Genomic DNA, 7,178 nt, shown 5'->3' on the forward strand with positions numbered 1-7,178 from the left:
CTTAATGTCACAATTCCAAGCTTTCAGGCTTTTCTTTCCAAAATTTTACCAAACCAAGCTCCCAATTACTCAATCTAACACCATATTATACAATTTGGCACAATATTAAAAATTAGAATTTTCATAAATTCATGAACTAAGAGGAAAAAAGAGTTCCTTACCTTTTACCCACTGAAATTAGTGATGGATACCACCAAGAACATAAGTTAGAAAATCCCTATAACATCAAAATCACCAAAAATCCTCAATACCCAAATCAAAAATACGATTTTAGCTTTGAATGAGAAATTGGAGCTAGAATTTCGAATTACTCACAAAACTATTTGAATAGAATTAAAGAGGAGGAGACAAACTTTGCGACCGTAAATGACTCGTCAATTAGAGTTTTGTAGCAAAAGTTATGATGGATTGAAGTCGAGGATGGCTAGAGTTTCTCTCCTCTCTTTTCTCTTCTCTCAATTTCGAATCTCGCTCATAAAATGGGAGAGGAAGTGCTGAAATGTGTGTTAAGTGTGGGTATATATATGGGGCTTGGGCCCACTTGGACCCGGCTCACTTGTTTTAACCCGTTGGCCCAATTTTGGGACAAAACCTTTAAGATAAGTGTTTGAATTCACACCCTAAATTTTTTTATTTCTCCAAATTATAAATATTAAATCTCTAATGTTTTTTGATCTCGTTTAATTTATTTATTAGTTGTTAATTAATTATTTAGTATTTTGAAAAATTTTAAAAACATAAAAAAAATCTTTATTCTTCAAGTCTCACCAAAACCTTAATCTCAATAATTATCTTACCACAAGAATCTCAATCAAAGTCATATTTCTCAATTTCAATAAGATCTTTATTTCTCAATTTTTACAAAAAATCTTAATTTAAATAACTCCAACATAACATAAATACCAACCAAAGTCACAACTCTAAAAGAAATCACAAAATCAAGACTCTTAGGGATTTAATATTTAAAACTTATTAAAATTTGTGCTATGTACTACTGCTTATAATCTTAGAAAAAATTTAAAATAACCTTCCCTAAAATATAGACATAACCACCATTTAAAGTTCTCTAAAATTCAGCCAACCTCATACCATATATTCTACCATTTTCCAACCTTAATATCAACTTAGATCCTCCATTCTCTTGGACATATCCATACTAAAGTAACCCAACATAATAATCAATCACTCAATGTCCAAAAAATCTATCTTTTAACAATCATCATCAGAAACTTTAGTTTGAGTCAATCTGTTATACCATAAACCTCATTTTTACACTTTATATTCCCACAACTCTTAAGTTGATAATTAATTAACTTTTTAAATCTTTAATCAATTACAATTCTTTTTCAAATTAACTTTAATTACTTATAGATACTTTTTATTATTAATCAATTCAAATAAGTTAATCTACCAAACAACTTCACAAGTTAATTCAACCAAATAAAGCTCATTTGATTTAACAAAGTTATCAAACTAACTGCAACCCCATGTTAAGCTTATTTTAATCACCCATTATCTTAAATTCACTAAAAATTCTCAAAAACATGACCCTTTAATTAGTATTAATCAAATTAAACTCCACAAAAATATCTAGTTTTTATAGAAGAAACAATAATTCTTATCTTCTTTATTATTCTAATTTCGTTCAAACTATTATAAAAATTTTGGCAAAACCTCCCGTAAAATTCAGATATTTTCACCCTTTAAGAGTTCCATCTGAATCAAACCACTCTCAAATCCTTCTCAACCATTTCAAATACCCAACCATTCTTAACATGAATATTCCTGGCTTGTTATCTTTAATTCTCTGTAATTTATTAAATTTTCACACATTAGGACAGTAAACAAGTTGTTCAGATCCTAATCCACCCACCAAGAGGTTTCAAGCAATATTACTAATTAATTTTATTATTGGAACATTTAATTCCTTTTTAATCCGTTATCAATTTTATTCCATTTCTTCAAAATAGTCCAATTTAATTCATAAGACTCACATGCTCACTAAAAATATATTCTTCACAATGATATCGATTTTTGACAATTTCTTGAAATAAAATAAATTTAAGCAAAAACCCTTACCTCAATCGTGACTCAACTACGCGACAAACTCTCTTTTATTCTTATTTCGCAGTAGTGATAGCAATTCCAACCATTCCTGCGGTAGCCACATCATTGAACATGGCTTATAGTTGCAGTTGTAGCAATTCCGAGGACTCCCCGCAGCAGCGACAGCACAAACGTAGCATACAACTATGGTAACTCAACCCTAAGATATTAACGTCACAAAATTCTCAACAACTCATAGTGGAACACTAACGGTGAGGGTTTGAGAATAAAAAAAATTTACTTTAACTAAGGAGGAACGATGGAACAGAGCAGCAGTAGCTCCTTCGACAACAGTGCTATATCCATTGACCAGAATCACGGTGACGCGGTCTGAACCGAAGCAGAAGAAGCGGCAACAAACCCAAGCAGTTCCGGCGAGTTCCAGTAGCGGCGGGTAGCTCGACGGTGGCCTCAACCAATGGTGACGGTGATGATGAAGCTTCCCGTAGCAATCCCTATCAGCGACGTTGGTTTCCAACAGAGACGGTGGCGGGGGACACAACTCCGTCTCCTCTTCTCCATCGCGTTTCTCTCTCTTCCTCATCTAATTTTTGCTCGTGCTCTCCCTCTCTCCTCTGGCTCGATGGCAAAGACAAGAGGCGGCGGCGACGAGGATGGCAGCATGCGCTCCTCCTCTTGCTCATGTCACTGGCTCGCGTCTCTCTCTCTACTACCCTTAGACAGCGACGGTGCGGTGGCTCTCAGCTCCGTCGGTGCCGCCCCTCCTCCTCCCCTTCTCTTTCTTCTTCATCTCCCCTCCTTTGTTTTCCCCTGTTTGGTGTGTGTGTGTGTGGCAGTGATGGCTAAGTTAGAGGGAGGTTGAGTGTGTGGATGTGTTGGGTTAAAATTAGGGTTTAATTTAGGAATTATGGTTTATTTTGGTATTATGATAAAAATGAGAGGGTATATTAGTAATTTAAAACTAAATTAATTTAACTTAATAAAATTATTTCAAGAACATTATTTATTTATCAATTTATTAATTAGTTTTCAACTAAGTACTCTAATTTAAAAATTACAGATAATATAATAAATTTTCTTTTATTTGATAAGATTAACTAAAACTATCAATTTTTTAAATTCAATCATATAAAATTTTTATTATTTTACAGCTACTAAAACTTTAAACTTTAGGCCATGGATTCCTTACTCCCACATTTTTGTAGGAGTATCATTAACCTGCATCAAAATACAAAATATACACCTTTTTTTTGTAAAAATCACTAATTACATTTTGACCCCTCCAATTATTGGTTTTTTAACTTTGTTCCTTTTCTTTTCATTCTCACATTAGAAGCATTCAAGCATTCAGAGAAGAGAAGAAAATGTCTGCTAGGGTTTTCATACAATTTCAATTCCTGTATTTCTCTCTTCCTCTTCCTCTTCCTATGCTGTAAATCTCATTAGCATTATCCTCGCCGCCGCAACACGCCTCCGCCGCTACCGCAACTTGCTGCTTCCGTGCGCAATCTGCCGCCGCCACACGCAACCTGCCACCGCCGCGCAAGACGCTTTTCTCCACATGTAATAGATGTGTTATAATTTATCATTTGTTGTTTTGCTATATTTGCAGTTGGTTTTCAACTTTTTCCCCCTTTGAATATTCAATTTCAACCATTTTTTTAATTTTAATTTTCGGTTTAGAATGAAGACATACTTGGAGAGCATGCTGATATTTTTATTGAGCACTATTACATAAAGCAGTCTGGTAACTGTGACCTATCTAGCATGAGTAATCCTCATAATGAATTCAAGGGAAAGAATCTCCTGATTGAGTGAAAAGAATCAAAAGATCCTTCAGAGATCACATCAAAGTACAACATGTCAATCGAAACATATAAAGATATTCTTGGAAAATGTAGGCATAAGTTGTTCGAAGTAAGGTCAAGGCGGGCAAGGCCACATGTGGATGATAAAGTATCCCCGTAAACATGGTTACTAATTTATTTAAGAATCTTCTATTTTGATACTGGTTTCAACTTTTTAGTATGAGTCTCAAGAGATCCTATGCTTCTAGGTTATTGTATCTTGGAATGGACTGGCTATCTCATTTTTTTCCAGGGCCTCCAAGATTCTCCTGGGTGAAGCTGAGGGCACTAAGTTCTATTTTCCTGTTATTGGCACAAAAGACGCACTGCTTTTATATCATGTATGTCTGTAAATTATCCTATTATGGATAAATTTTATATTATTGTGTTGATCAAAATGGGAATTGGCAGTTTATGAGTTAGTTGGCATTGGCAGTTAGAAGGGAATTGGGATGAAGCTTATTAAGAGAACACCTGGAGACAATTAGATCCTCTTCTTTTTTTCAGTTTTGAGTAATTGCTAATATATTCAACTTTCTCCTTTTTGTTTTGCAAATTCCAGCCAAAGGAATACATGCAAATTGCAGAAAAATCAGTATTATTTATTAAGAAGGAACTTCACAGTGCTGAAACCCAAAGGCTGAACCATAGCTTCAGAATTCTCCATCTAAAGCACCTGGTTTCTTGGATGATTATGCTTTTCTGATCTCTGGATTACTGGATCTTTATAAATTTGGTGGTGTAATCAACTGGCTTCAATGGGCAATTGAATTGCAGGGCACTCAGGTAAAGATTGATATCTGAATCTGAAAGAAATTTCACGGTGCTTTGCCAGACATCGAGTTCCTCCTAAGATGTGTTACTTGCAGGATGCTTTGTTTCTTGATGGGAATGGAGGTGGATATTTTAATAATACTGGGGAAGATACATCAGTTCTTCTCCATGTCAAAGAAGACCATTATGGGGCAGAACCCTCTGGGAACTCGGTGTCAGCTATAAATCTTATTAGGTTGGCTTCCATGCTTGCTGAAAATAAGGCTGAGCACTATAACCGAAATGCAGAGCACCTTCTGATCTGTAAACTGCCACCTCTTTCCTCCTAGAAAACTTGTTTTCTTTTTTGTACAAGTTCCCAAGGGTGAAAAGTGATTATCACTTGGTAGTTGTCTAAAATTCCCCTTTACATGGTAGTGCAGGCTATTTTTGAGAAAAGATTGAAAGCTTTGCCTATGGTGGTACCCCTCATGTGTTGTGTAGCAAATATGCTACGTGTACCTTCTAGAAAGCAAGTGGTTGTGGTTGGAGAAAGAAATTCTGAGGAATTTGAAAGAATGCTTGCAGCATCACATGCATCATATGATCCAAACAAAACGGTGAGTATATTTAACTCCTTTGTTGAGTTGATACTGCATATTTGTTTTTGGTTGTCATCAATAATGTCTGTGCGGATGTTGGATGTAGGTTCTTCATATAGATCCTAACAACAAAGAAGAAATGGAATTTTGGGAACAGAATAACAGCAACATTGCCCTGATGGCGAAAAATGACCATGCAGCAAACAAGGTTGTAGCTCTTGTATGCCAAAACTTCAATTGTAGCCCGCCTGTGACTGATCAATCCTCACTTGATGCTTTACTATCCAAAATATCGTCCTCTTCATCAACATGAGATATCAGTTCTCACAAGTGGATGTTAGCTAAAGCTTAGAAGCCATATTATACACAACTTGTTGGTTCTGACTACTGTGTCAAATATTTTCTTCAGTGATATAGAGATTATGCTTGTCTTTTTACTTTCTATGCCAGCATTGTCTTTCAAATTTGATACAGAATGATGGAAATATGTATATTTTTATAGTTAAAGGTTGAATGAAATAGTTATATATTAAGTTTGGTTTAGTTAAACAAGTTTGTACCACTGTTTCCTGGGTGAACTAGCACAATAAAGTCACCATGGATTAGTTATATATTGTATTCATCATAGTCAGCAATAATTAGTAACGGGAATATATAGGTTATGAATAATTTATATTAACCGATAAAGTAAAGAAAAGTAGTAATATAGAATTGTAATATATAGAAGGATAAATTAGTGTAAAAACAAATGAAACATAGCTTAGTACTTTGTCTTTCAAAGAAAATATTAAAAATATCTAAAAAGATAATTCCTCATTCCCAAATGTCTTCATGCTCTGCTTCCACCTTGGTCCTATATTGCCAAGCATTTTCTTGTATTACGAGACATAAATCGTTGTACTCCTCTAAAACCAGATCCACGGAAAGTCTCATTCATGTGGAGTCGTTAATGTGCTTAGAGCACCAACAATATAATTCTAATTAGAAGTGTGTTGGAAAAATTATGTTAAAAATACTTTTTATAAATATGACCTGAATGTTGACGTCATTTTGTAAAGTACATTCTCTGATTACAAAAAAATTGTTAAATGAAAACATGTCTTCAATTTAACAACTATTTTTGAATTGATAATTTAATTATACACTTTACTCGTGTGAGTACATTGCATGGTTTAGTCTAGAAAAAAGAACTTCCTTATAAATTAGTATATCCACTCTAACTATTAGACAAAAATATTAACTAATCATTTAGAAATATTATAGGGATAATTTTACTGCAAAATGTTCAAGCATGAACCAGCAAATTGGATCTTCATTCCTACGTCGAAATATACGTGTCATCATAAGTGCCACCAGGTTTATAACCTACAATATGTTAAAATTATATGTAAAACATGTTTATAGGTAAATAAAGGCTTAAAAATTTAATTACAAGAAATTATATAGTATACATTGACCTCTATACTTACTCATGATCCGACACATCTCTCCGGCACAAGACATCTAAATGTATTTCTATAACCTTTTCAATCTGAGATTACCAACTCTTTAGAACTGCCAAAGTCATAAAATGGTTAGCTGGGAGAATCATAGAATTTTTAAACCATTACATATTACACATAATCATAAACCACATGTATGGATCTAACGTATTCGAAAAAATATATACTGCAACAGTAACTTGGGAATCGGTTAACATCATCGAAAGAGTAGGCTCAAATGCAATAAGTTTCCACCACTACAGTTAAAAGAAATAGTTGCAAGATTACACTAAAAAATAAAGAAAAAAGAAAAAAGTAAAAGAAAGAAAAAAAATGGTTACCTTTGGCAGTACAGCTCCTACTCTAACATGTGGTTGTCCATTAGGTGGAGTTGTAGCTTCACGAGTAATATCTGAGTGGAATAACTT

At 34.0% G+C, this 7,178-nt stretch overlaps 1 pseudogene; it reads left to right on the forward strand.

The window, feature by feature from the left end:
• The first annotated feature begins 4,113 nt into the window (after positions 1-4,113).
• On the forward strand, positions 4,114-5,810 carry LOC110272423 (uncharacterized; annotated as a pseudogene).
• The last annotated feature ends 1,368 nt before the right edge of the window (positions 5,811-7,178 follow it).

Source organism: Arachis duranensis, chromosome 7 (assembly GCF_000817695.3).
Source record: "Arachis duranensis cultivar V14167 chromosome 7, aradu.V14167.gnm2.J7QH, whole genome shotgun sequence".
Lineage (NCBI taxonomy): Eukaryota > Viridiplantae > Streptophyta > Magnoliopsida > Fabales > Fabaceae > Arachis > Arachis duranensis.